This window comes from Molossus molossus, unplaced genomic scaffold (assembly GCF_014108415.1).
Source record: "Molossus molossus isolate mMolMol1 unplaced genomic scaffold, mMolMol1.p scaffold_m16_p_8, whole genome shotgun sequence".
Classification (NCBI taxonomy): Eukaryota; Metazoa; Chordata; class Mammalia; order Chiroptera; family Molossidae; genus Molossus; species Molossus molossus.
Genome location: NW_023425402.1, coordinates 936,397 through 962,606, shown reverse-complemented (window position 1 = coordinate 962,606; position 26,210 = coordinate 936,397). Strand labels below are relative to the sequence as shown.

Genomic DNA, 26,210 nt, shown 5'->3' with positions numbered 1-26,210 from the left:
ATGTAATAAATATGTTTATTCCTATAAACAGATGAGAAAACTGAGGTTTAGGGATGTTCAGAGATGATTGTGCCTTGCTCATTTTTCTTCTTGCATAGGGACCAGTGTAATTAGTGTAATGCAAACCTACATTGGCCCTTAATATTCATGACTGATTTATTGGCCCCAATTATTATCTTTTTTTAAAAAAAAAAAAAAACCCCACCCATTCACATGCTTCCTTCTTTCTCTTGTCTTAATAGGGACTTTGGTTTTCTCATATTTTTTTGCCATTTTCTCTCTGAGCTAACAAGTGAGTGAACAGAAACTCTTTTGCGGAAATACAGACTAGGACATTTTTTCTCCAAGGAGAATAAGTAATAGCTCATAACAGAATAAAGAAAATAGTCACATAGCTGTCAAAGAAGAGTCCCCAGTCTCTAATCCAATTCGCTTCGTGTGGAAAGTGTTAAAAAGAAACAGATAAACAAAAACCATTGAACACATTTAGGGGTTCCACCCAGACTACTTCCAAAAAGCAGAGATGTAAAAAAGAAATGAAGCAAAGGATTCTTGCTACATATAGAGGAGGCAAACTATGGCATCATGAAGAGGATAGTAGTGTCAGGAAGTGATTGCCATCGGGCCTAGAGGGCTAATTTCCTGTGAGACATTAATCACAAGAACACAGACTAGCCTCAGTATATACAGAAATTTGACAAACTATACTACTTTAATGCTTACGCCAAAACAAAATTTCTTAGACAAATTGACCTTACGTATACGTCAAGGTTTATTAACTCAAGGAGAGTACTGGCAAGATGACAAAAACTATCCCAGCTCAGAGAGGTTTTGGAATTCACAATCTGTATCTGGGGGGTCGGGGAGAGCAGGGAATGTGCAATTAATTAGAGACAGAGTCGGCTTCATGCAACATGATCACGAAGAGACCACATCCCCATCTGTTCGTAGTTAGATCGGGGTCAGCGCGTCTTTGTTTAGAAGTTTGAGGAGAGGTCATATGTGTATCGAACTGTTACAAGAAGTGAGAAGGAAATAATCAGCAATATATCTGTGGTTGCTATTTAGACAAACCAAGTAACAAAGATTTGTGTCCCCATGGAAGTAGGGCACAGACTGACATCCCTCAGAAGAGGGGATGGGGGTGGGGGGGGTGGGAAGAGATAAACCACAGAACTTATATGCATGTATGCATGACCAATGGACATGGACAACTAAGCCGGGGACAGGGTGGAGGGGGGGTGGGGTGGGGGGTGCCAATGGGGTAAAAAGGTAAAATATCTGTAACAAAAAAATAAATAAATAAATAAAATTAAAAAAAAAAAAAAAAAAGATTTGTGTCCCAATACTACCGGAAGCCATTTAGCACAGAGGCGCCAGACCTCGCCAAGCGCCAGGAGCATCAGCAGGTGCGCTCTCGGCGGCGATCAGCGGCGCTGCGGCGCGGAGCCGACCAGGCGGTGCGCCGGCTCCCCGCGGCCGGCGGCAGCCCCCCTCGCTGGGGCCCGGCCTCTCCCTGTTCCTCCTGTGGGCAACGCCCCGGCCGGCGGTGGGTCCTCGGGAAAGACGGGGGGCGGCTCGGGAGGACCACGCAGCCCCGAAACTGCCTGGGTCCGGGAGGAAGCTCCGGGGTGTTTCCGGGCCCCCCGCGGGAGCAGTGCGGCCAGGGGCCCGGGAGACGCGCTTTCCCGCTTCCGGCCGCCGTGCGGGTTCGGAGCCGCGCCCAGCCCGCAAGACAACCTGCCAGCGACGCCCGCGCTCTTCTTTAGTCTTATAACCGTCAACGTGTTGTACTAATCTCGAAAACTCCTACAGGTAATCAATTCTCTCTGAAATGTCCCGCCCACTGAATCATCCAATGAACGAGTGAAATTTTCGAAACGCTCGGAACAGTGCCAAGCTCTCGCCAGCGCCAGGCTAGGAGCTCATTAACGCAATTCTCGAAACGATTGGAGAGTGCATCGTTTGTCAGGTTGCACTTGGATTTCAAAACTGTCACAGAATTTCTAAGCAAAGTAGGATTTATGTAAAAAGGAAAAGTAGCTTGTACACTATTTAAACTTGACAGGTCTCCCCTGCCACAGGGAGGGAGGAAAACGCTGGTTTCCCTGACCGGGAATCGAACCCGGGCCGCGGCGGTGAGAGCGCCGAATCCTAACCACTAGACCACCAGGGAAGGCGGAGAGAGCGCTCCGACCTGTGTTTATCAGACGAGCGCTCGGCTCGTGCGCCTGTGACGCCGCTTCCCTGGTTCCCCCAGGGCTAGCGCAGCGCTGCGCCCGTTTCTGCAGGGCCGCCTGCGCCGCACAGCCCCCGAGATCCCCGCGCGGGAAGGTGCGCCAGGCGGAAGGAAACATCTGGGGCAGCAGCTGGACGTGTGGAGTCCACCCGGAATAAATGGTAGATTTAACTAAGGTGGCAATTCCTATTACACTCATTTGTAATCGTCTTCTTGGCTTTCTCCTCATAAGTTGGTAAGCCCTTCCGAGATGTTTTTAAATTCACCTCAAAGTGTTTATCATGGTGCGTATTAAATATTCACTGTCGAGCGAATACAGAAGTGAAATGACGAGGCCGTTCTACCTTATCCGAAGGGAGCAGGAGGAGCCCCCGACGTGGCGCGGCGGGGAGAACATCGGACTAGCTCTCAGGATCCCCGATGCTACCTGGGTCTTGGAAATAGAGTGCAACACCTTAGATAATGATCAAGATATTGGCTCTTCCCACTACGAACACGAAATGTTCGTTGAACCGAACAAAACGGGGGACAATGTTTTTCTCAAACTCCTAAAGAAGACACAACACACGGGCGCAATGAAAGTGGGGGCGGAGAGGCCCAGGGATGGGGCTTGACATCTCAGTGGCTAAAGGCAGCACAGCCAACTGTGCTGAAGGAAAACCATTTTCCCTTCTCCATAGTATTTAGTCTCTTCTTTCTTGCTTCTTGCTTTGTTCCATTATATTATGTTCCTGTTTCTTCACACCTGCTCCTTCTTCATGCCCATGGAGTTATTCCAACAACCGCAAGCCAAAGTCAAGGATTCCTTTTCCTCCTGTTCATTTTTATTTCATGATCCTCTTTTCCCCAATTCTCTGTCAGTTTATAATGCAAAGGAGACCAGCCCTCTAGATAGACATGGAAAAGAAAAGTTTAATATGAGGGATACCAATTACATTTTATTCTTAATTCCATGTCCCTTAAATAAATATGTAGTAAGTGGACTCCCATACAGCTCTGAAGAGAGAGGCAAGGCGGGGGACCGGAGATTCGCGGAACAGAGAGCCGTTTAGTTGAATTGAAGAGGTGGCTCCTGTCTGGAGTAGGGGAGGGAAAGAAGCTGAGCCTTTAAGGAGAGAGGAAGGCAACTGATAGTCTTGGTGCCAACTCAGTGCCAGCAGGAACCCCCAGTTTGCGTGTGATAGAAAAACAGCTCAACTGTAATACAGCAGGGCTGTGAGGCAGCCTTGGGGCCGGGCAGCCCGGGGGCCAGGCTGCTCTCCAGCTAGAAGGCTCTGCTCTGCTCTGCTCCAGGGAGGCTTCGTCAGTGTTTCCGCTCAGCCCAGGAATCACAATCTTCAGCCTTCCGTGGAAAAGGAAAGTGCACTCCCCCAGCCAGAGTGGCAGTGGACACAGCTGCTCCATTACTGCCTGTCACACTAAGCCAATAAACAGAGACTTGGCTGAATCTTTCATGAGCGTTTTATTAGAATTTCTGGCAACAGCAGTAGGTATAGCACCTTGAAAAACTGCTCCTTTGCCTCCTAAGCCTGCTGGTGCTTCTCCTGACAATCCTATTATTGCCCTTTTCTTATAAGAGTACACAGGGGTGTTCAGATGCACAGTTCTATACACATCGTCTGTATACTGCACAGTGTGTTCACCATGCCAGGTCAAATCTTCTCCCATTATTATTCATTTCCCCTATACCCTTTGCTTCAGGTAATCACTATATTGTTGTTTGTCAGGTTTTTTATTTACAATATTTAAGATTTGGGCTCAAAGTCAATATTCCTTAAAGTTTTCTTTTAGATACATTCAGAGTCTGTGCATGTCTCTCTCAAACATGACATGCCACTCAAAGTCTTGGTTAACAAAACCAGTTTTCAATTGTGTGCTGTTGTACACAGAACAGATTCTTATTGAATTTATGCAAACAACCATATTGCCATGAAAATTAAATAATACTCACTCATTAACAGTTTTCAAATTCTAGAGGGATCAGGTAGAGAGGAAAATATAAATGCTTTATTATTGCTTATTAAGGTATAATTTACCAAAATGCCTTAAAATTTAAGTTTTCTTATGTCTGGAAAACAAAAAAAATATTTTTTTTTTTGCAGGAGGTATCTAGTTTATTTATTTATTTATTATTTTATATTATTTTTGTTACAGATGTTTCTCCTTTTTTCCTTGTTGACACCCTCATCCCCATCCCCCCGACCCCATCCCCGTCTTTGTTGTCCATGTCCATTGCTTATGCGAACATGCATATAAGTTCTGTGGTTTATCTCTTCCCTCCTCCCACCACCCCTTCTTCTGAAGGTTGACAGTCTGTACCCTACTTCCACGTCTCTGAGTCTACCCTATTCCTCAGACTGTTATGTTCATTATATTCCACAAATAAGTGAGATCCTGTGGTATTTGTCTTTCTCTGCTTGGCTTGTTTCACTTAAGATAATACTTTCCAGGTCCTTCCATGTTGTCTCAAAGGATAAGAGATCTTTTTTTTCTTACAGCTGCATAGTATTCCATTGTGTATATGTACCACCACTATTTTATCCATTCGTCTACTGATGGACACTTGGGCTGTTTCCAGATCTTAGCTATTATAAACAGTGCTGCTATAAGAAACATATATTCTTTCTGATTGGTGTTTCAGGCTTCTTAGGGTATGTTCCTAGAAGTGGGATCACTGGGTCAAATGGCAGATCACTTTTTAAGTTTTTGAGGAAACACCATATTGTTTTCCATAATGGCTGCACCAGTCTGCATTCCCACCAGCAGTATACTGGAGTCCCCTTTTCTCCACACCCTTGCCAGTACTTGTTATGATTTGTTGGTGGCAGCCATTCTGGCAGGTGTAAGGTGATATCTCATAGTTGTTTTAATTTGCATCTCTCTAATCATAAGTGACGTTGAGCATTTCTTCATATGTCTCTTGGCTATTTGTATGTCCTTTTTGGAGAGGTGTCTATTTAGGTCCTCTGTCCATTTTTAAATTGGATTCTTTGTCTTTCTTTTGTTGAGTTGTAAGAGCACTCTGTATATTTTGGAAATTAACCCCTTATCTGATGTATCATTGGCAATTATGCTCTCCCATACAGTGGGTTCCCTTTCCATTTTGATAGTGGTTGTGCTTTTTGTTTGTTTGTTTGTTTTTGTTTTTGCTCTGCAGAAGCTTTTTAGTTTGATGTAGTCCCATGTGTTCATTTTTTTCTTTGTTTCTCTTGCCTTCAGTGATGTATCTGTGAAAATTCTGCTGCATATGATATTTGAAATTTTGTTGCCTACATTGTCTTCTAGGATTCTTATGGGTTCACAACTCACATTTAAGTCTTTTATCCATTTTGAGTTTATTCTTGTGTAGGGTGTAAGTTGATGGTCTAGTTTTATTTTTTTGCACGTAGCTGTCCAATTTTCCCAACACCATTTATTAAAGAGACTGTCTTTACTCCATTGTATGCTCTTGCCTCCTTTGTCAAATATTAATTGAGCATAATGACTTGGGTCAATTTCTGGGTTCTCTGTTCTGTTCCACTGGTCTATATGCCTGTTCTTGTGCCAGTACCAAGCTGTTTTGATTACAACGGCATTGTAGTATAACCTGATATCTGGTATTGTGATCTCACCTACTTTGTCCTTCTTTTTCAATATTGCTGTGGCTATTCGGGATCTTTTTTGGTTCCATATGAACTTTTGAAGTATTTGTTCTAGTTCTGTGAAATATGTCATTGGTATTTTGATGGGGATTGCATTAAATCTATAGATTGCTTTGGGTAATATGGACATTTTAATGATGTTAATTCTTCCAATCCATGAACAAGTGCTTTCACTTTTTTATATCTTCCTCTATTTCTTTTTTCAATGTCCTGTAGTTTTCCGCAAATAGGTCATTTACTTCTTTGGTTAAGTTTATTTCTAGGTATCTTAATTTTTTTTGCTGTGATGGTAAATGGGCTTGTTTTTTCAGTTTCTCTTTCTGTGATTTCATCATTGGTGTATAAGAATGCTGTCAATTTCTTGACGTTAATTTTGTATCCTGCTACTTTGCCAAATTCATTTATTAAGTCTAGTAGATTTTTGATGGAGTCTTTAGGGTTTTCTGTGTATAATATCATGTCATCTGCAAATAATGACAGTTTCACTTCTTCCTTTTCAATTTAAATCCCTTTTATTTTTACTTTATGTCTGATTGCTGTGGCTGACTTCCACCACTATTTTAAATAAGAGTGGGGAAAGTGGGCATCCCTGTCTTGTTCCTGTTCTTAAGGGAAATGCGTTTAGTTTCTGTGCCACGAGTATGATGTTGGCTGTAGGTCTTTCATATATGGCCTTTATTATGTTGAGATATGATCCCTCTATTCCCACATTGCTGAGCGTTTTTATCAGAAATGGAAGCTGGATTTTGTTGAAGGCTTTTGCAGCATCTATTGATATGATCATGTGGTTTTTATTCTTCATTTTGTTTATGTGGTGTATCACATTTATTGATTTGAGAATATTGTACCAGCCTTACATCCCTGGGATAAATCCCACTTGGTCATGGTGAATAATTGTTTTGATGTATTGCTGGATCTGATTTGCTAGTATTTTGTTCAAGATTTTGGTGTCTATGTTCATCAGGGATATTGGCCTGTAGTTTTCTTTCTTTGTAGTGTCTTTTTCTGGTTTTGGAATTAGAATTATGATGACCTCATAGGACGAATTTGGAAGTCTTTCTTCTTGAATTTTTTGAAATAGTTTGAGGAGAATGGGTGTTAGTTCTTCTTTGAATGTTCAGTAAAATATCCCCATGAAGCCATTGGGCCTGGGCTTTTGTTTGCTGGGAGAGTCTTGATTACCTCTTCAATTTCCTTAGTTGTTATTGGTTTGTTCAAGTTTTCTATCTCTTCCCAGTCTAGTTTTGGGAGACTATGCATTTCCAAAAATTTGTTCATTTTGCCTAGGTTGTCAAATGTGTTGTGATACAATTGTTCATAGTATTTGTTAACAATTCTTTGTATTTCTGTGGTGTCAGTTGTTTCTTCTCCTCTTTCATTTCTGACTTTGTGTATTGAGTTCTCTTTCTTTGTTTCTTGGTGAGTTTAGCTAGGTGTCCATCAATCTTTTTTATCTTTTCGAAAAACCAGCTCTTTGTTTCATTGATCTTTTGAATTGTTTTTTTGATCTCTATGTCATTTATTTCTGTTCTGATCTTTACTATTTCCTTCCTTCTACTTGCTCTGGGGTTTTCTATTTGTTTGCTTTCCAGTTCATTAAGTTGTGAGGTTAGATAGTCAGTTAGAAATTTTTCTTGTTTCCTGAGGTAGGCCTGTAGTGCTATGAACTTCCCTCTCAGGACTGCTTTCGCTGCATCCCATAGATTTTTTGTTGTTGTGTGTTCATTTTCATTGGTTTCCAGGTAGTTTTTAATTTCTTCCTTGATCTCCTCAGTAACTCACTCATTGTTTAATAACATGCTATTTAGCCTCCATGTGTTCAAATGACTTTGCATGTTCTTGTTGTAACTGATTTCTAGTTTCATGCCATTGTGATCTGAGAAGGTGCTTGATATGATTTCAATTCTTGAACTTGTAGAGACTTAGTTTGTGTCCTAACATGTGGTCTATCTTTGAGAATGTCCCATGTGCACTTGAGAAAAATATGAATTCTCTAGTTTTGGGGTGTAATTCTCTGTAGATGTCTATTAGATCTATTTGGTCTAGTGCTTCATTTAGAGTCATTGTTTCCTTGCTAATTTTTTGTCTAGAGGATCTATCCAGTGATGTCAGTGGGGTGTTCAAGTCCCCTGCTTATGATTGTATTGTATCGATTTCTCCTTTGAAGTTCTCTAGAAGATTTTTAATATATTTTGGTGCTACTATACTGGGTGCATATATGTTTATCAAGGTTATATCTTCCTGTTGGATAGATCCTTTCAATATTATGTAGTGGCCTTCTTTGTCTCTAGTTATGTTCTTCAATTTGAAATCTATTTTATCAGATGTGAGTATTGTTACCCCAGCTTTTTTTCCTTTCCGTTTGCTTGGAAGATTTTTTCCCATCCCTTCACTTTCAACCTATGTGAGTCTTTTGTTGTAAGGTGGGTCTCTTTTAAACAACATATATGTGAGTCATGCTTTCTTGTCCAATCAGCTACTCTGTATCTTTTATCAGAGCATTCAATCCATTTACATTTAATGTGATTATTGATATGTATTTATTTATTGCCATTTTTGTTTAGTTTGGTTATATTTTTCTTCCTATTTCTTCTACTAATTACAGCAGTTTTTAAAATATTTCTTGCAGTGCTGGTTTGGTGCTAATGCATTCCCTTAGCCTTTTTTTTTTTTTTTTTTTGACTGGGAAGCTCTTTATTTGACCTTCTATCTTGAATGATAGCCTTGCTGGGTAGATTAGTCTTGGATTCATATCTTGGTTTTCATGACCTTGATTACTTGATGCCATTCCCTTCTGGCCTGTAGTGTTTCTGTTGAGAAGTCAGCTGAGAGCCTTATGGGGGTTTCTTTGTAGGTAACCTGTTGCTTATCTCTTGCTGCCTCTCTCTTTGTCTTTAATTTTTGGCATTTTAATTACTATATGTCTTGGTGTGGGCCTGTTTGGGTCTTTTTACTTGGGGCTCTCTGTGCTTCTTGAACTTGAATGCCTTCTTCCTTCACCAAATTAGGGAAGTTTTCTGTCACTATTTCTTCAAATATATTCTCTTACTCTTGCTCTTTTTCTTTTTCTTTGGGGACTCCTATGATGTGAATATTATTACGTTCCCAGTTGTCCCACAGTTCTCTTAAACTGTCTTCCTATTTTTTAATTGTTTTTTCTTTTTGGTTTTCTGATTGGTTGATTTTTTTTCTACCCTGTCTTCTTTTTTTTTTTTTTTTTTTTTTATTCTCACCCGAGGACTTTTTTCGATATTTTGTTCAGATAGAGTTAGAGGGAGAGAGAGAGAAAGAAACATTGAAGTGAAAGCGACACATCAAGTGGTTGCCACCCATACGACCCAACCAGGGCTGGGGACAAACTGCAACCAAGGTACGTGCCCTTAGCGGGAACAGAACCCAGGTCTCTCCGGACTGCAGGCTGACGCTCTAACTGCTGAGCCAAACCGGCCAGGGCTCTACCCTGTCTTCTAATTCACTGATCTGGTCCTTAGCTTCCTCTACTCTGTTGTTTAGACCTTCCAATGTGTTCTTTATTTCTGCTATGTCATTCTTGATTTCTTCTTGGTTTTTAATTTCCAACTTGTTGATTTTCAACATTTCTATGTCTTTTCTCATAGTGTTGATGCCCTAACTCATGCTGTTGAGCTTCCTCAAGATCATGGCTCTGAATTCTAGTTCTGTTAACTTGCTTAACTGTACCTCATTTATCTCATCTTCAGTAGAGGTCTCTTGTTCTTTCATTTGGGATCTGTTTCTTTGTTTCGCCATTTTGGCTATCTCAGTGGGTTTTGGAGCCTGCCAAATTTTCCCTGTGGGTGTTAGTGTTCTGCTGTTTGTGGCTCCTTCTACTGGGTTTGGATGAGCGTGGGACGACCCACATTAAACTCCACTGTCAAGTCTTACTTTCCAGGGTAGAGTTGCAATTACAGGAATGGTTCAGTTATCCTCTAGTTTTTTACCTGGAGACTATTAGTCCAGTTACTGGAAGAGCCTTGGGTTCTCAGTTGAGTGAAAAACTTCCTCAGGTGCCCTGGCCAGTTTGGCTCAGCGGTTAGAGCATTGGCCTGTGGTCTGGAGAGACCCGGGTTCGGTTCCCGCTAAGGGCACGTACCTTGGTTGCAGTTTGTCCCCGGCCCTGGTTGGGTCATGTGGGTAGCAACCACTCGATGTGTCCCTTTCACATCGATGTTTCTCTCTCTCTCTCCCTCCCACTCTATCTGAACAAACTATCAAAAAAAAAATGTCCTCAGGTGAGGATAAAAAAAAAAGAAAAACTTCCTCAGGTGTTCAGTGTAAGGGGATTTCCTGAGGGTGGGGTAGATGCTGGCTGTTAATAGGCCTCAATTTGCATTTCAATGGCCCACCTGGGTGGGGTTGAATCTCAGAGGGCGGGGCCCCCGCCTCTCCCCAATGCCCTGGGAAGGAGTAAGATGGCCACAGTCCTGCATGGCTGCAACTTGGCAGAAGCTCTGAGCACCCTCCAAATCCTGAGTGTCCCCACACAGTTCCAGTCCAGTGTGCCCTCTCTCTGTCAGAGCCCATGGTGAGTGGCTGTGGCTATTTTAGTGTCTGTCCCGGCTCTGCGCTGTGAAGCCACTTGGGAGTATATCCCCAAGGGTGCTGCTCACAGCTAAGGCCACTGCTGTCCGTGGACGCCCAGCCTCCTCTTGCACCTCTGCAATCCTACCATGATTGATTCATTGTCCCTGGTTATTTGGTCCCCGCAAGCTGCTTTTCTGTTGCTTTTTGCTGACGATTTGTCTTTATTTTAGTTGTAATTCCAGTTTGATCCTGGGAGATGGTCTGGGTAGCTTCCATTCACTCCGCCACCATTTTGGAATGTCTCCAAAAAGATTTTAAAAATCAGCAATATTTTCAACAAAAAATTACAGATGTTACAGCCATCTTCAGTTTATTCAGTCCTATATTCAATCTTTGTTTTTCCTGGTTATTCCTCAGTACTTTCATAAATTTAGATGTTCCCCAGAGTTCTAGTAATCTTTATTCAGTACAAGGAGATGATCTGAAAATTTATTCTTAGGATACTTTGAATGGAACTCTCAGAATATGTAACATTTTTGCAAATGTGTTATAACAAAATAGTGTCTGTCTCTGAAAAAAAAAATACGTTAAATGACATGGTTATAAATTTACACAGAATCCAGTTCTTTCTGTAAGACACAAGGTAATTCAGAATAACAGAGTTATAAATAAAAGTATACCAGAATTTGTAGACTCTTGGATATTTTATATAATCTTTAGAACATCTATTTTAATATAGTTATGATTTCTTTTTTGACATAGCTTCCCATGTACTGTAAGTATAAATTTTTTTCTTCACAAAGAGGGAAAACAAATCCTTGAGGCATTCTAGGGGCCCACTGGAATGACCCAGGGCCACGTCTAGGTCAAGGAAAAGTCTCTTCAAATCCAAACTCTGGCCCTGGCCAGTCTAGCTTAGCAGTTGAACATCAGTCTGCAGAATGAAAGGTTTTGGGTTCAATTCCCGGTCAAGGGCATATACCTGGGTTGCAGGTTTAATCCCCCACCCTGGTCAGGATCATTCAGGAAACAACCAATCGATGTGCCTCTCTCACATCAATGTTTTCCTTTCTCTCTCTCCCTCCCTCCCTTCCACTCTATCTAAAAATCAATGGGAAAATATCCTTGTGTGAGGATTAACAACAACAACAACAAATCCAAACCCTGTGGAGGTTGTCAAACATATTCGATCAAGATCATATATCATTATAATACAACATTAATTAATTTATTTAAAGTGACAAAAAAAAGGTATTAAACACAAATACGGGCTAGTAAAACTTCAGTTTTTAGGATTAACAAGTGGGTTTTGCCCTTCTGCTGTGGCTCAGTGGATTGAGCATCAGTCCCATGGACTGAGAGGTCCCAGTTCAATTCCCAGTGAGGGCACATGCCTGGGTTGTGGGCTTGATCCCCAAATCTCCAGTGGGGGGTGTGCAGGAGCCAGCTGATGGATGTTTCTCTCTCACATCAATGTTTCTATCTCTTTTCTTCTCTGTCTAAAAAATCAACTAAAATGTTTAAAAACATTTTTTTAAAAAAAGAAATGGGTTTCTGCCCAGCCGGTGTGGCTCAGTGGTTGAGTGTCAACCCACGCACCAAGAGACTGCTGGTTCGATGGATTCCCGGTCAGGACACATGGCCCAGGTTGTGGGCCTGATCCCCAGTGGGGGTTGCAGGAGGCAGCCAATTGATGTTCTCTCTCATTGATGTTTCTGTCTCTCTGTCTCCCTCTCCCTTCCTCTCTCTAAAATCAATAAAGAAAAAAATCTTAAAAAAGAAGTGGGTTTCTAAGTAATCTAGTACCTGGTCATTATAACATAACAGAAGTATTTCAATAATGTATAGAACCTTTGCTCTCTAGGCAGGTACAGGAAAAACCATTTTTCCCTTTTCCATTCCCTTCTTGATTATTCCTGCTCCAATATCCTTTCTTCCTGTTCTATCCCTTTCTGTTATCTCTTTTTACCTTTTTTTACTACCTTAATTATTTCTTATTTTGCTTTCTGCTCTACACAACCCATTTTTAAGTTGCACAACCTCCCTACAACTTGTCCAGTCCTTCTGTGACTTTCTTAGTCCCTTCCAGTTTGTTTCTTCTTAATTCATGCAAAAATAACCAACTTTAGAATAACCTACTTTCAATATTACTAAAACTATATGATTTCTTTCCAACTTAATTAGAATTCTTAACTCTTAGAAACCTTAATTTTTAGTGGCAACTAAAAACAAGCAAATAGCATTCTTTTTAAAAATAAATGTATTTATTTATTTATTTATTTATTTTTGTTACAGGTGGTTCTCCCCCTGCCCCCCATCGACACCCTCCTCCCAACCCCTCTCCCCAGCATTATTGTCTATGTCCTTGTTTACACATACATGAGTATAAGTTCTGTGGTTTATCTCTTCCCTTCCCCAACATCCACCTCTTCTGAAGTTTGTTAGTCTTCACCCTACTTCCATGTTTCTGGGTCTATTTTGTTCCTCAGCTTGTTTTGTTCATTATATTCCACAGATCAGTGAGATCATGTGATATTTGTCTTTCTCTGATTGGCTTGTTTCATTTCGGACAGTACTCTCCAGGTCCTTCCATGTCATCTCAAAGGATAAGAGATCTTTCCTATAGCTGCATATACTCCATTGTGTATATGTACCACAGCTGTTTTATCCACTAATCTATTGATGGACACTTGGGCTGTTTCCACATCTTAGCAATTGTAAATAGTGCTACTATGGACATAGGGGTGCATATATTCTTTCTGATTGGTATTTCAGGCTTCTTAGGGTTTATTCCTACAAGTGGGATAACTGGGTCAAATGGCAGTTTAATTTTTAATTTTTTAGGAAACACCATACTGTTTTCCATAGTGGCGGCACCAGTCTGCATTCCCACCAGCAGTGTACTAGAGTCCCCTTTTCTCCACACCCTCGCCAGCTATCATTCTTTAGATTAGCAAATTTATTAACACATTTCATAACTTTTAGAAACAGGATTTTTTCCATTGGAAAATACATTTACAACTTTAAGAGGCATAACAGAGATAACAACTCTCAGGAGGCAGGAGAGAGGGCAGGAGGGAAGGGAGCTATCAGGCCCCACAGCTTATTTCCAGAACTGCAGCAGTTCCCTGGGCCTCCAGCAGCTCTAGTGTAAAAGTGCCAGTGTTTCCTTTATAACTGGGGAGTGTCCCTGCCCTGCTGCTACTGCATCCTGCATAAGATTCACTTTCTCATATTTTTCTTTCTGAGTAGAATTCTTATGGTGTAACAGTGTGAAAGCTTACATATAAAAGATTTTATCCTATTTACCAGAACTTTGGCAAAACAGTTCTTATTACTTAAGAATTGACTTAAATTGACCAGTTAGTTAAAATACAACCTACTAGCCCAGCTGGTGTGGCTCAGTGGTTGAGTGTTGACCCATACACCAAGAGGTCACCTGTTTGATTCCCAGTCAGGGTGCATGCACCGGTTGTGGGTCTAATCCCCAGTGGGGGGTGTGCAGGAGGCAGCCAACTGATGTTCTCATTGATGTTTTTCTCTCTCACTCCCCCTCCCTTCCTCTCTATCTAAAAGCAATAAAAAAGAAAAAATATTTTTAAATAATAATAAATAAATAAATAAATATATAAAGTAAAACATGACCTCCTCAACTCTCTGATGGAACTGAGACCAAACCATTTGTTTTAAAACAGGCCCTGGCCGGTTTGGCTCAGCGGTTAGAGCATCAGCCTGTGGTCCACAGAGACCTGGGTTCGGTTTCCGCTAAGGGCATGTGCCTTGGCTGTAGTTTGTCCCCGGCCCTGGTTGGGTCGTGCGGGTGGCGGCCACTCAATGTGTCCCTTTCACGTTGATGTTTCTCTCTCTCTCCCTCCTGCTCTATCTGAATAAAAAATGGAAAAATGTCCTCGGGTGAGGATAAAAATAATAATAATAATAATAAAACAGGAACAAAAACAAAATCTAAAGCAAAGAAAAGGTTAAAACAAGTGAGTTACAAACAGTATTGATCAAAGCAAATTCCCAAAAGACAAAAAAACAAGCAAAGAACAATTGTAACCAAAGTTTCATTTCAGACAGAGGAGAGCTCTCAGAAAGAAACTGATTCCCTCCCGTGGAGAAACTGGGATCAAAGTCGCAGAGTTTTCTCCCCTGCCAGAATGGTACTGCAGATGACTTGTGGCCGAGTCCCAGATGGCTAAAAAGCCCAGACAGCAGTGATAAAAGACTCTGTTGTGCACACCGGTTTGACTTACCCAGTCAGACTTGGGAGTCTGACTTTCTTTCACAGCTAAGCATTTCAGGTGGCTAATGCCTTCAGAGAGAGAGCAGGGAGAGTCCCAGAAATAAAGAACTCTGAGCAGCTGCTGGGATATTCCTGCAGTCCCGGCCCTGGGGTCAGCCTGCCACAAGCAGCTGGGACCTCCAGCTAAGAAGGACATGTCCTCATCTTATTAGTTACCCTTAGCAACCAACAAAACATACAGAAAGAACTCTATCACTATATACCTATGCCTACAAGCAAGTTATAGTGTAGCATAAATATACATGCTTAGAAAAATATCCCACACTCCCAGAGATGGAGTTCCTGGCTTGTTCGTCCTCTTGTCTAAACCTAGTAAGCAGAGTTGTCTCACACTTCTGCAACCAGAAAAGTTCTTAAGTGCTTTTAACCTGGAGCAAATTAGGCTGAGCCCAGGGCTTGCAGATTCACAGACAAACACACACAGAACCCTAACACACTGATTCAACTCTTAGCAAGAAGGTCATCTTTTTCCCAGAATCCAAAACATACATAGGTCAAGCAATATTACAGTAAAACACTCTTTTTTTGTCACAAACTGGGCTATTTTAAAAAATCAAAGTCCATTCTGACCCGTTATTCCTCCACATAAACACCCGAGCAGTTTTCTTAAAACCCAGGGACTGACACCCAGAGGAACCATGAAGATAAGGGGTTAATGGTGAACTCAGAAGGACCATAAAAAGAAAGAGATGAACGATGGCCCTAACCCCTGCACCCCCCCCCCCCCCCTCCTCTGGAGAAACCTGTATCAGCCCTGATGCCAATTAAGTGGAGCCAGGAGGAATGTAAGTTTTTTTTTTTTTTTTTAATGTAACTCTTTCTGTTTTTTTAATGTAGTTTTTTTTCCTGTATTTTGTTTCTATATAAGCAAAGAGCAAAGGAAGCTTGGGGCTGGGATTTGGGAGACCCCCCAGCCCGCCGGTGTAATAAAATGCTCCTTTACAATTCAGCTGTGCGTCTCTGGTTATCTGGCTGACACCTTACAGCATCTGGAGGCCCCAGCGAGATCCCTGGTGCTTTAGGACACCAGGGGATGGACACCTAGGATGAATGGCCTCTCCCGGTCAGGCCACTGGATACCTTTAGGGGGGTACCCCCTGAGATGTTCCAGGGCCCCAAAGATCCCACTTAGGTTTCCGAGGAGTGGCTGGGAGATGCCAAGACATCCCCAGATGAAAGGAGACCTGCTAAAGCCTCTGGAGATCTATTTGTCTGAGAGTGAGAGGGCCGGACGCGGCACAACCTCTCCTCTCCGGGATCCCCCTGAGACGTTAGGGAGGATTCAATTCTGGTAAATTCGGGTTCTGGACTGTGGTGCTTTCTGGTTCGCCTCTAGGGCGGAAGGGGAGTCTGATTACCTCCCAGGATCTTCTGGCGTGTGAATGTGACTGTGTGACTATAACTGTGCCTGAGTGACCGTGCTCCACGGCACTTGTTATGGAGCCTGTGTGAGTCCTACTCTGCGGTTCTGTGATGACCTCATATGGCTAAAAGGCGGTACCAGGTTCTTGGGCCACTCTGATGTCCCACCAGCAAGCCTGATCGAGTTGGGGGCTTATTCCAACCTGCCACATGCCAAGAGGAGTCTGAAATCTCCACAAGGGGAGCGGCCAGGCAGACGAAGTGAAAGTTTTTGTGTGTCTTCCCTTGTTTTTGTCCTCGTCTACCTCCCTACTGTGTCTCCCTCAACTTTGTTACGGTTGGTCTAATCACGGACAGCAGCCCTGGTGCCCAGGAGACCTCACTGGGTTGCATAGTAAAGGCTCTTAGGGAAGGATTTGAAGAAGGTTCTGATTAGGGCACAAAAACATCTAAAGGAAAGTTAAGGACCTTCTGTGAATTAAATTGACCCACACTGGGGGTGGGCTGGCCTGACACGGGACCCTTTAGTCTGACTTAGTGCAGGCAGTTTGGAATCAGGTCACCGGGGAGCCGGGACACCCAGACCAATTCCCCTATAGTGATCAATGGCTTGATTTAATGAGACACCCACCCCCATAGTTAAAGAGCCACGCCCTCCAGGCCAGGGCACAAATATTGGTAGTGGGCCCCAAACTGGGCCCCAAGAGAAACCTGGGGAAGGTAGGGAAGTGCCTGCGAGGCAGAGATACAGCAAAAGGCCCAAACAAGTTTCTGGCGCAAACATTTACTCTGTGGGCCCTAATTGGAGATGCCTTGATCCTGTGCAGGAGGCTAACAAGGTGGGGAGCAAGGTGGAGTGAAAGACTCGAAGGAAGCTGAGAAAGGCTCTGAGGCTCTAAGGACTCCCCCACTGCCTTCCCCTCAGGCTGTGCGAGAGGTTAATCCCCCTGCTGAGACTTTACTCCTAGAGTATAAGGGAGAACTAGAAAGAGAGGTGGCACCTCACTGAGGGAGATTCAGATGAGGGGTTTAACGTTACCAAAAGTTTTGTAAAAATAGCTCTTACCATCCCAAGGGGATGCAGGGGCTCGGCCCAAAGAACCCTCTAGTGCCCCTGGGCTCGCTCCCTTACAGATGGGACTAAGAGAGGCAAGACCTGCCGGATACCACTGGGTTTTTATTATTTCCAGTGACAGAGGGGCCTGACCTGAACAATCCAGGTCAAATATTAAAATTACATGAGCCCCTCCCATGTAAGATGTTAAAAGATCTCAGATCTCCTTGTACTATGTATGGGCACACAGCTCTCTTGGGCTCAGTTTATTAGAATGTTGCTAGTGAAGCCTTAGTCCCGGGTGACTGGCAAACATTAGTGAAAGCTTGCCTTACCCCAGGGGACTATCTGATGTGGAGCAGTAACTGGATGGAGATTAGCAGTGAGCAGGCCACATGGAATCAAAAGCATAGAGCACCCATTGCTTTGGAAACGCTCACGGGTGCAGGGAAATGTCAGGCTCTTCGAGATCAGCTGGGGTTTGCTCTCCAGGCAGATCAACAGATTAATACTTGTGCTTTGAAGGCCTGGAAAGAGCTCCCAACAAAAGGGGAGAATTCGCTAGATCTTACATCCATCAGACAAGGACCTGAAGAGCCTTAGCAAGATTTTGTAGCTCGGTTGCTACAGGCAGAGGACAGAGTAATAAGTGACCCAGGGACCGGCACATCGATAGTTAAACAGCTTGCCTATGAGAAACAGTGGGTTTAACCTTGGGAGGGAGTAGTCCACTATGAAAATGTTCCAAGCGTTGCCTGGATTTACTGATTCTGATTATTTGGGGGAAATAAAAGTTATGGCCCAAACCACTAATACTATTGTACAAGTTCTACCTGAAACCAGGATAGCACAGATTGTGATTCTGCCGCATCAGGGGGCTGGGAAAGTGCTAAAGTTCTACCAAAGGAACCGCGGGGAGAGGGAGGGTTCGGCTCCACAGACGAGCCTACTGGGCTCAGTTAGTCACCCAAGGTCGCCAGGAATAGAGCACAGTTTGAATGGAAAGAAATTTAAAGGTATTTTAGATACAGGAGCAGATGTTTCTGTGGCCGGTTTACAAGGAATAGGACAGGTTTCTAGGCCCCAACAAAGTGCATAGTTTATCAAATGAAAAAATTCTAAGGACAACGCAGAGTGTTTTAAATCCTATATTTTAGATCATTTGCCTGTTAATCTACAGGGACGGGACCCCTGTCCTTCCACTTCCCTCAGGGGAGGGAAAACTCCCCTGTGTGCCCAGCCCCCCCCCCCCAAATGGCTGCGGCAGATGCACCAAGAAGGGGAAAGGGGAAGTAGCAGGGAAGGGGCCGTCCCTGCCGGTGGGCCGCTATGCACATGACATGGTGTGCCCCGTCACGTGTTGGGACCGGGTCCAGTGCAGAGAGCCCCTTGTCCTGGGAAACGGGGGCAGGGGGCCGGTGCGCAGGCACTCACCAGCGGCTGCAGGGGCCACAGGGGCCGCAGGGTGCCCGGGGAGAGCAGTGGGCAGTGGAAGGGGCGTGTTCCTCTGGAGCCAGCCCAGGCGGCTCACAGGTGTGGCGGCAGTGAGTGCAGCAACGCAGGCTTCCCGCAGAGCTGTTAACTTTGGGGAGTTGGGCTTTGAAAATAACACTCTGGCCCAGGTAACACGCACAATAGGAGGACGCTTTCCTTTCCTGTGTCCTTTTGAAACCCTGGGGTCAGAGGAAATTCTTCCATCCCTCGGCCCACTGTGGGACCCACGTACTGCTGGGGAGGGCTTCCTTGGACACTTTCACCATGTTCTCCTGTTAGGCCTAGAGGCCCAATTGTTTGAAATAGCTCAAAGGTATATAATAAAGTGACACCCCTGGGGGAAACAAGATAAAAGAACAGCAGAGCTAATAAAGGCAGCCTTAAGGGACACAGGGCCCACAGAAAGGGATCACCCTAGGAAGGGAAACATGAGGAAGGGTCAGGAAGGCAGGCCAAGGTCCCAGTTAGGAATAGAAAAGACAAAGACAAAGTCAGGTGTAGAGGAACCAAATAAAAAGCCATCTTTAACTTAAAAAATGGACAGAGCCAGGGCTCCTTCCAACTGAGCTGTCGGGAACCAAGAATAACAAGACAATAGGGGACAAACTGGTTAGTTTCCTGGTAGACACTGGTGCAGCAGGCTCAGTCCTGACAAAGCCAATGGGACTTCATTTTTTTGCATGTAGCTGTCCAATTTCCCCAACACCATTTATTATTGAAGAGCTGTCTTTACTCCACTGTATGTTCTTGCCACCTTTGTCAAATATTAATTGAACATATTGTCTTGAGTCCATTTCTGGGTTCTCTGTTCTGTTCCATTGATCTATCTGTCTGTTCTTGTGCCAGTTCCAGGCTGTTTTGATTACACTGGCTTTATAGTATAACCTGATATGTGATATTGTGATATTGTGATCCCTTTTGCTTTGTTCTTCTTTTTCCAGATTGCTGTGCCTTTTTGGGGTCTTTTTTGGTTTTATGTAAACTTTTGGAGTGTTTTTTTCTAGTTCTGTGAAGTATATCCATGGTATTTTGATAAGGATTGCATTGAATCTATAGATTGCTTTGGGTAGTATGGAAATTTTAATGATGTTAATTCTTCCAGTCCATGAACATGGTATATGCTTCCACTTTTTAAAATATATTCCTCCAATTCTTGTTTTAAAGACCTGTAGTTTTCTCTGAAGTAGTTTTTTACTTTTTCAGTTAAGTTTATTCCTAGGTATCTTAATTTTTTTGCCAAGATTGTAAGTGGGATTGTTTTATAAGTTTTTCTTTCTCTGAGTTCATTATTGGTATATAAGAATGCCATCAACTTCTTGATATTAATTTTGTTTCCTGCTACTTTGCCAAATTTGTTTATTAAATCTATTAGATGTTTGATAGTCTTTAGAATTTTCTATGTTAAATAAGAGTGGCAAAAGTGGACATCCCTGTCTTGTTCCTGGTTTTAAGAGAAATGCTTTTACTTTTTGTCCATTGAGTATGATATTGGCTATAGGTTTTTTATATGTGCCCTTTATTATGTCATGATATGATCCCTCTATTCCCACATTGCTGAGCATTTTTATCAGAAATGGGTGCTGGATTTTGGCAAATGCTTTTTTGGCATCTATTGATACGATTATGTGGTTTTTATCTTTCAGTTTGTTTACGTGGTGTATCACATTTATCGATTTGCGAATATTGCACTATCCTTGCATCACTGGGATAAATCCCACTTGGTCACGATGAATAATTTTTTGATGTATTGCTGGATCTGATTTGCTAATATTTTGTTAAGAATTTTGGCATCTGTGTTCATCAGGGATATTGGCCTGTAGCTTTCTTTCTTTGTAGTGTCTTTATCCAGTTTTGAAATTAGGATTATGCTGGCCTCATAAAATGAGTTTGGAAGTGTTTTGTCTTCTTGGATTATTTTAGAATAGTTTGAGGAGAATAGGTATTAGATCTTCTTTGAATGTTTGGTAAAACTCCCCCGTGAAGCCATCTGGACCTAGGCTTTTGTTTGGTGGGAGTTTCTTAATTATATCTTCAATTTTCTGTGTTGTTTTTGGTCTGTTCAAGTTTTCTATCTCTTCCTGTTTCAGTTTTGGGAGATTGTGTTTCTAGAAGTTTGTTCATTTCACCTAGATTGTCCAATTTGTTGGCATATAATTGTTTATAGTATGTTTTGATGATCCTTTGTATTTCTGTGGTGTCAGTTGTTACTTCTTTTCTTTCAGTTCTGATTTTGTTTATTTGGGTCCTCTCTTCTTGTTTCTTGGTGAGTCTGGCTAAAGGTCCATCAATCTTGTTTATAGCTACCCTATATCTTTTGATTGGAGCATTTAAGCCATTTACATTTAAGGTTATTATTGATAGATAGTTATTAGTTGACATTTTTATTTTATGCCTGCATTTCTTCCTTTCTCTCTGTTTTTTCTTCTTACAATATTTTTTTGTAGTGCTGGTTTGCTGGTGGTAAATTTCTTTAGCTTTTTTTTAAATCTGTGAAGCTGTTTATTTCTTCTTCATTTTTGAACGACATCCTTGCTGAATAGAGTAGTCTTGGATTCAGACCCTTGCCTTGCATTACTTTGTACACTTCATGCCACTCCCTTCTGGCCTGCAGTGTTTCTATTGCGAAATCAGCTGTCCGTATAATGGGAGCTCCCTTGTAGGCAACTTTCTGTCTCTCTCTTGCTTCCTTTAAGATTATTTCTTTGTCTTTAATGTTTGCCATTTTAATTATGATATATCTAGGTGTGGGTCTTCTGGGGTTCATCTTGTTTGGGACTCTCTGTACTTCCTGGACTTGTGTGACTTTTTCCTTTGCCAAATTAGGGAAGTTTTCTGTCAATATTTTTTCAAACAGTTTCTCTATTCCTTTCTCTGATACATCTCATTCCAGTACCCCTTTGATGCAAATGTTGTTACATTTTGTATTGTCCCAAAGAACTTATATGCATGTATACATAACCGATGGACATAGAAAACAAAGCTGGGGACAGGGTGGGAGGGGATGGAAAGGAGGGTGCCTTTGGGGGGGGGGGACATCTCTACAAAAATAAATTAATCAATTTTATTAATTAAAAATGCCTTTCTCAGTTAATAAAGAGGAATAGAAAATGGAAAAAAAATAAAATGTAAAACATTTTTCTGTTGTAAAAATGTAAAACTTAGAAAGTTGCAAGAATCAGTAACATATTTATACTAACTATATATAGATATAGTATTTGTTTCTGAAATTGTACCTCATAGTCTTCTATTCTCTTTTTAAAATTTTAAAAATGGTATTTTATTTTATTTGGTTTATTTATTCATTTCTGTTGCAGATGTTTCTCCTTTTCCCCCCACTGACACCCTCCTCCCAATACTGCACTCCTTCCCCTAAGCATTACTGTGTGTGTTCTCGTTTACGCATACATGCATATAAGCTCTGTGGTTTATCTCTCCCCCACCCTGACCCATTCACCCCTGCTGAGGTTTGTCGGTCTGTATCCAACTTCCATGTCTCTGGGTCTGTTTTGTTTTTCAGCTTGTTTTGTTCATTATATTCCACAAATAAGTGAGATCATGTGATATTTGTCCTTGTCTGATTGGCATGGTTTACTTAGTATAATACTCTCCAGGTCCCTCCATGTCATCTCAAAGAATAAGAGATCTTTCTTTCTTATAATTGCATAGTACTCCATTGTGTATATGTACCACTGCTTTTTTATCCATTTGTCTATTTATGGACAATTGGGTTGTTTCCAGATCTTAACAATTGTAAATAGTGCTGCTATGAACATAGGGGTACATATATTCTTTCTGATTACTGTTTCAGGCTTCTTAGGACATATTCCTAGGAGTGGGATCACTGGGTCAAATGGCAGTTCAATTTTTAATTGTTTGAGGAAACAGCATATTGTTTTCCATAGTGGCTGCACCAGTCTGCATTCCCACCAGCAGTGTATTAGAGTCCCCTTTTCTCCACACCCTCGCCAGCACTTGTTGTTTGATGATTTATTGATGGCAACCATTCTGGCAGGTGTGAGGTGATACCTCATAGTCATTTTAATTTGCATCTCACTGATGATTAATGATTTTGAACATTTTTTCATATATCTCTTGGCCATTTTTATGTCCTGTTTGGAGAGGTGTCTATTTAGGTCTTCTGTCCATTTTTTAATTACGTTCTTTGTCTTTCTTTTGTTGAGTTGTGTGAGTACTCTATATATTTTGGAAATTATCCCCTTATCTGATGTATCATTGGCAATTAAGCTCTCCCATAGAGTGGGTTGCCTTTCCATTTTGATGGTTGTTTCTTTTGCTGTGCAGAAGCTTTTTAGTTTGATGTAGTCCCATGTGTTCATTTTCTCCTTTGTTTCTGTTGCCTTAAGTGATGTATCAGTGAAAATTCTGCAGCGCATGATGTCTGAAATTTTGTTGCCTGCATTTTCTTCTAGGATTTTAATGGATTCATGGGTCATATTTAAGTCTTTTATTCATTTTGAGTTTATTCCTGTGTATGGTGTAAATTGGTGGTCTATCTTCATTTTCTTGCATGTAGCTGTCCAATTTTCCCAACACCATTTATTGAAGAGGCTGTTTTTACTCCACTGCATGCTCTTGCCACCTTTGTCTAATATTAATTGAGCATAATGATAGTCTTTTATTCTTAAATCCTTCAGTGTGTCTTACTAAACAAGGACATTTTTTACACAACCAGAGCATAGCTATCAGCTCCATTAAACTTGTACTTTGCCTACTGTCCTGTTTGTGTTCTCATTCCCACAGTCTGAGTGTGAAGATAGAAAGGGAATGGCATGCAGTTACTGACTACGTAAGAACGGCATGGATGTACCGAGGTAAAAAATAGCCATCTGTGACAGCGTGGATGATCAGGCAGAGAAAGACAAATGCCATATAATCTCACTTAATAGTGGAATCTAAAAACAAACAAACAAACAAAAGAAGAAAATAAAACAAAAACAGACTCACAGGAACAGAGACCAAGGGGATGGTCACCAGAGGGAGGGGATGCGGCAGATGGGTGAAGGGGAATATAGTCAATAATCCTGTGATCAGGTTGACGGTGACAGAGGAGTATTAGAATGTGTGGGCTGATCACATTGTAAGGTATAAAAATGTTGAATCAGTGTATTATACACCTGAAACTGTTATAATTAACCTAATATTGTGTACCAACTATACTTAAATAAATAAAAAGAAATAAAAAATAAAAGTAAATTTTAAGGAAGTAGCATTGTAGAACAAAAGGACTCTTTTTGTAATGATACACATTCACCTTATTAAAAAATATATAGTGGGGGCCCTGGCCAGTTTGGCTCAGCGGTAGAGCGTCGGCCTGCAGTCCAGAGGGACTCGGGTTCTGTTCCCGCTAAGGGCACGTACCTCGGTTGCAGTTGGTCCCCAGCCCTGGTTAGTTGTGCGGGTGGCAACCACTCGATGTATCCCTTTCATGTCGATGTTTTTTTTTCTCTCTCTCTCCCCACTCTATCTGAACAAAAAATGGAAAGATGTCCTCGGGTGAGGATAAAAAAAATATATGTATATATATATATAGTGGGGTAGGGGTGGGGAATGGGTTGGGGGTGGAGGTTTTGAATAAAAGAGAATAAAACTCATGAACACAGACAACAGTGTGGTGTTTTCTTAGGTGGAGGAGGATAGCGGGGGCATAAATGGTGATCAAGGAGACCTGACCTAGGGTGGCGAACACACAATACAGTGTACAGGTGATGTGTGGTAGAACTGTGCACCTGAAACGTGTATAATTTTGTTAACCAGTGTCACCCCAATAAATTAAATAAAAAGGAAAAAAATGGAATAGGAAAAATATCGCAAATATAGACATAGATGTATCTGATATAATAACAATAAAAGGTATAAACCAAAATTAACACAGTACTCAGGCAGAAATAAAAGATCCACCATTGGAGTAGGATATTTTATTATGCCCCACTCAGCATAGGTCATGAGGCAAAAGAAAGGACACAGACAATCTAAACAATATAATCAGTAAGCTTGACCTAAAGAACTTAGATGTATTGTGGAGTTATTGTGAGGTTCTCATACATATTCTGGTGTTGGACTCACCAGTGCTTATTAAATTATTGAAAATGAGCAAAAAGCCAAAAATATGCTTGGACTAATGAGGAGAGTGAGTCACAAACCGAGTATCAGGATCGTTCACAATCTCTGCACCATGTGTGTGTGTGTGTGGAGAGAGAAGGAGACTGGGACACATTTGACTCTGCACACAGAGCCCTGCCGATCATGTAACAGCATCGACCTGAAATCCAGCCAGTGCTGGGCAAGGTTCCTTTCCAAATCACCCTGTTGCTGAGCTTCTGAAAAATAGAGAAACCCCTCAAATGGCTGATTTGAATTTGTACCACCTCCTTCTCCCCCTCCAATCTGTGACCCTCTTTCTCCCAGTTTCCATGGTCCCCACACCCTGTTCTCCCATATTTATCCCCCCCCCCCCCCACTTCTCTGCATTGCTCGGTGCCCACGGGAGATGATTCACATCAAATTACCACCTGGCTCCTGGCTTGATTTGACCAATGAAGAGTGTGATCAGGGGATTGGAGTAAGGTCATGAAAACCTGGTAGTTTTACTCACAGAAAGGTCATGTATGTTATCAGGTGGCCCTCTGTACACAGTGCCCTCTGCCTCCAGGGCCATTTTGTCACCGTCTCCCCTCATCCCTTCAAAACAGAGGGATGCACCAGAGCCCCTGCTCGCCGTAGCTTAGAATACCTCTCTGTCCCTGTTTTGCCTACACTCTGATGAGCAGAGCTTTTAAATTTTTTATTAAAAATTTTTGATTTTACTAAAATCTGCTCAAATTAGCCAGTATGAGTTTTCCTTTTTTTCCATGCCAGGAACCTGACTGATACACATTTAAATCCAACCTCCAGCTGCTTCCCTCCTCCCAGAATGTCCCTCTCCTTGTTGAGAGCCCAAACCTGGTAATTGTCCCTTGATAGAAGCATGAAATCCTAGTGTCTGCCCCAGACCTGAGGCCAGGCCAGGCGGCACCCATAGCGTCTATCTGTAGTGCCAGCAAATTAAGCTCTAGTGTGAGGGGTGACGTCAATGTTTAGACGGGGAATCTGTAGTGAGAATGCAAGAAATCAGGCAACCTGTCAATATTGCATCAGGAGGTATCTGAGGAAGTACCTCTGCCTACAGGAAATACATAAAAATGCAGGAAGATTATCACAATAAAATATATATTTTAGTTCTGGCCGGTTTGGCTCAGCAGTTAAAGCATTGGCCTGCGGACCAGAGAGTCCTGAGTTTGTTTCCCACTAAGGTCATGTACCTTGGTTGCTGTTTGTCCCGGCCCCGGTTGAGGTTGTGTGGGTGGCAACCAGTCGATGTGTCTCTCTCACATCGATGTTTCTCTGTCTCTCTTCTCCCCTCTGTCCCTCCTGCTCTGTCTGAAGATAAATGCAAAAAATGTCCTCGGGTGAGGATAAAAAAACAAACAAACAAAAAAATATATATTTTTTTAAAAAGCTAAAAATTCAAGAAGAGCAATCTGTAGATCAGAAACAAAGAGGTTAAACGCTGGC

General features: G+C 42.1%; 1 non-coding gene across 1 annotated transcript; it reads right to left on the bottom strand.

Moving 5' to 3' along the window:
• Window positions 1–2,104: 2,104 nt before the first annotated feature.
• On the bottom strand, window positions 2,105–2,176 carry TRNAE-CUC. Its single transcript has one exon. It is a non-coding gene; the product is annotated as a tRNA-Glu (tRNA).
• Window positions 2,177–26,210: the final 24,034 nt, after the last annotated feature.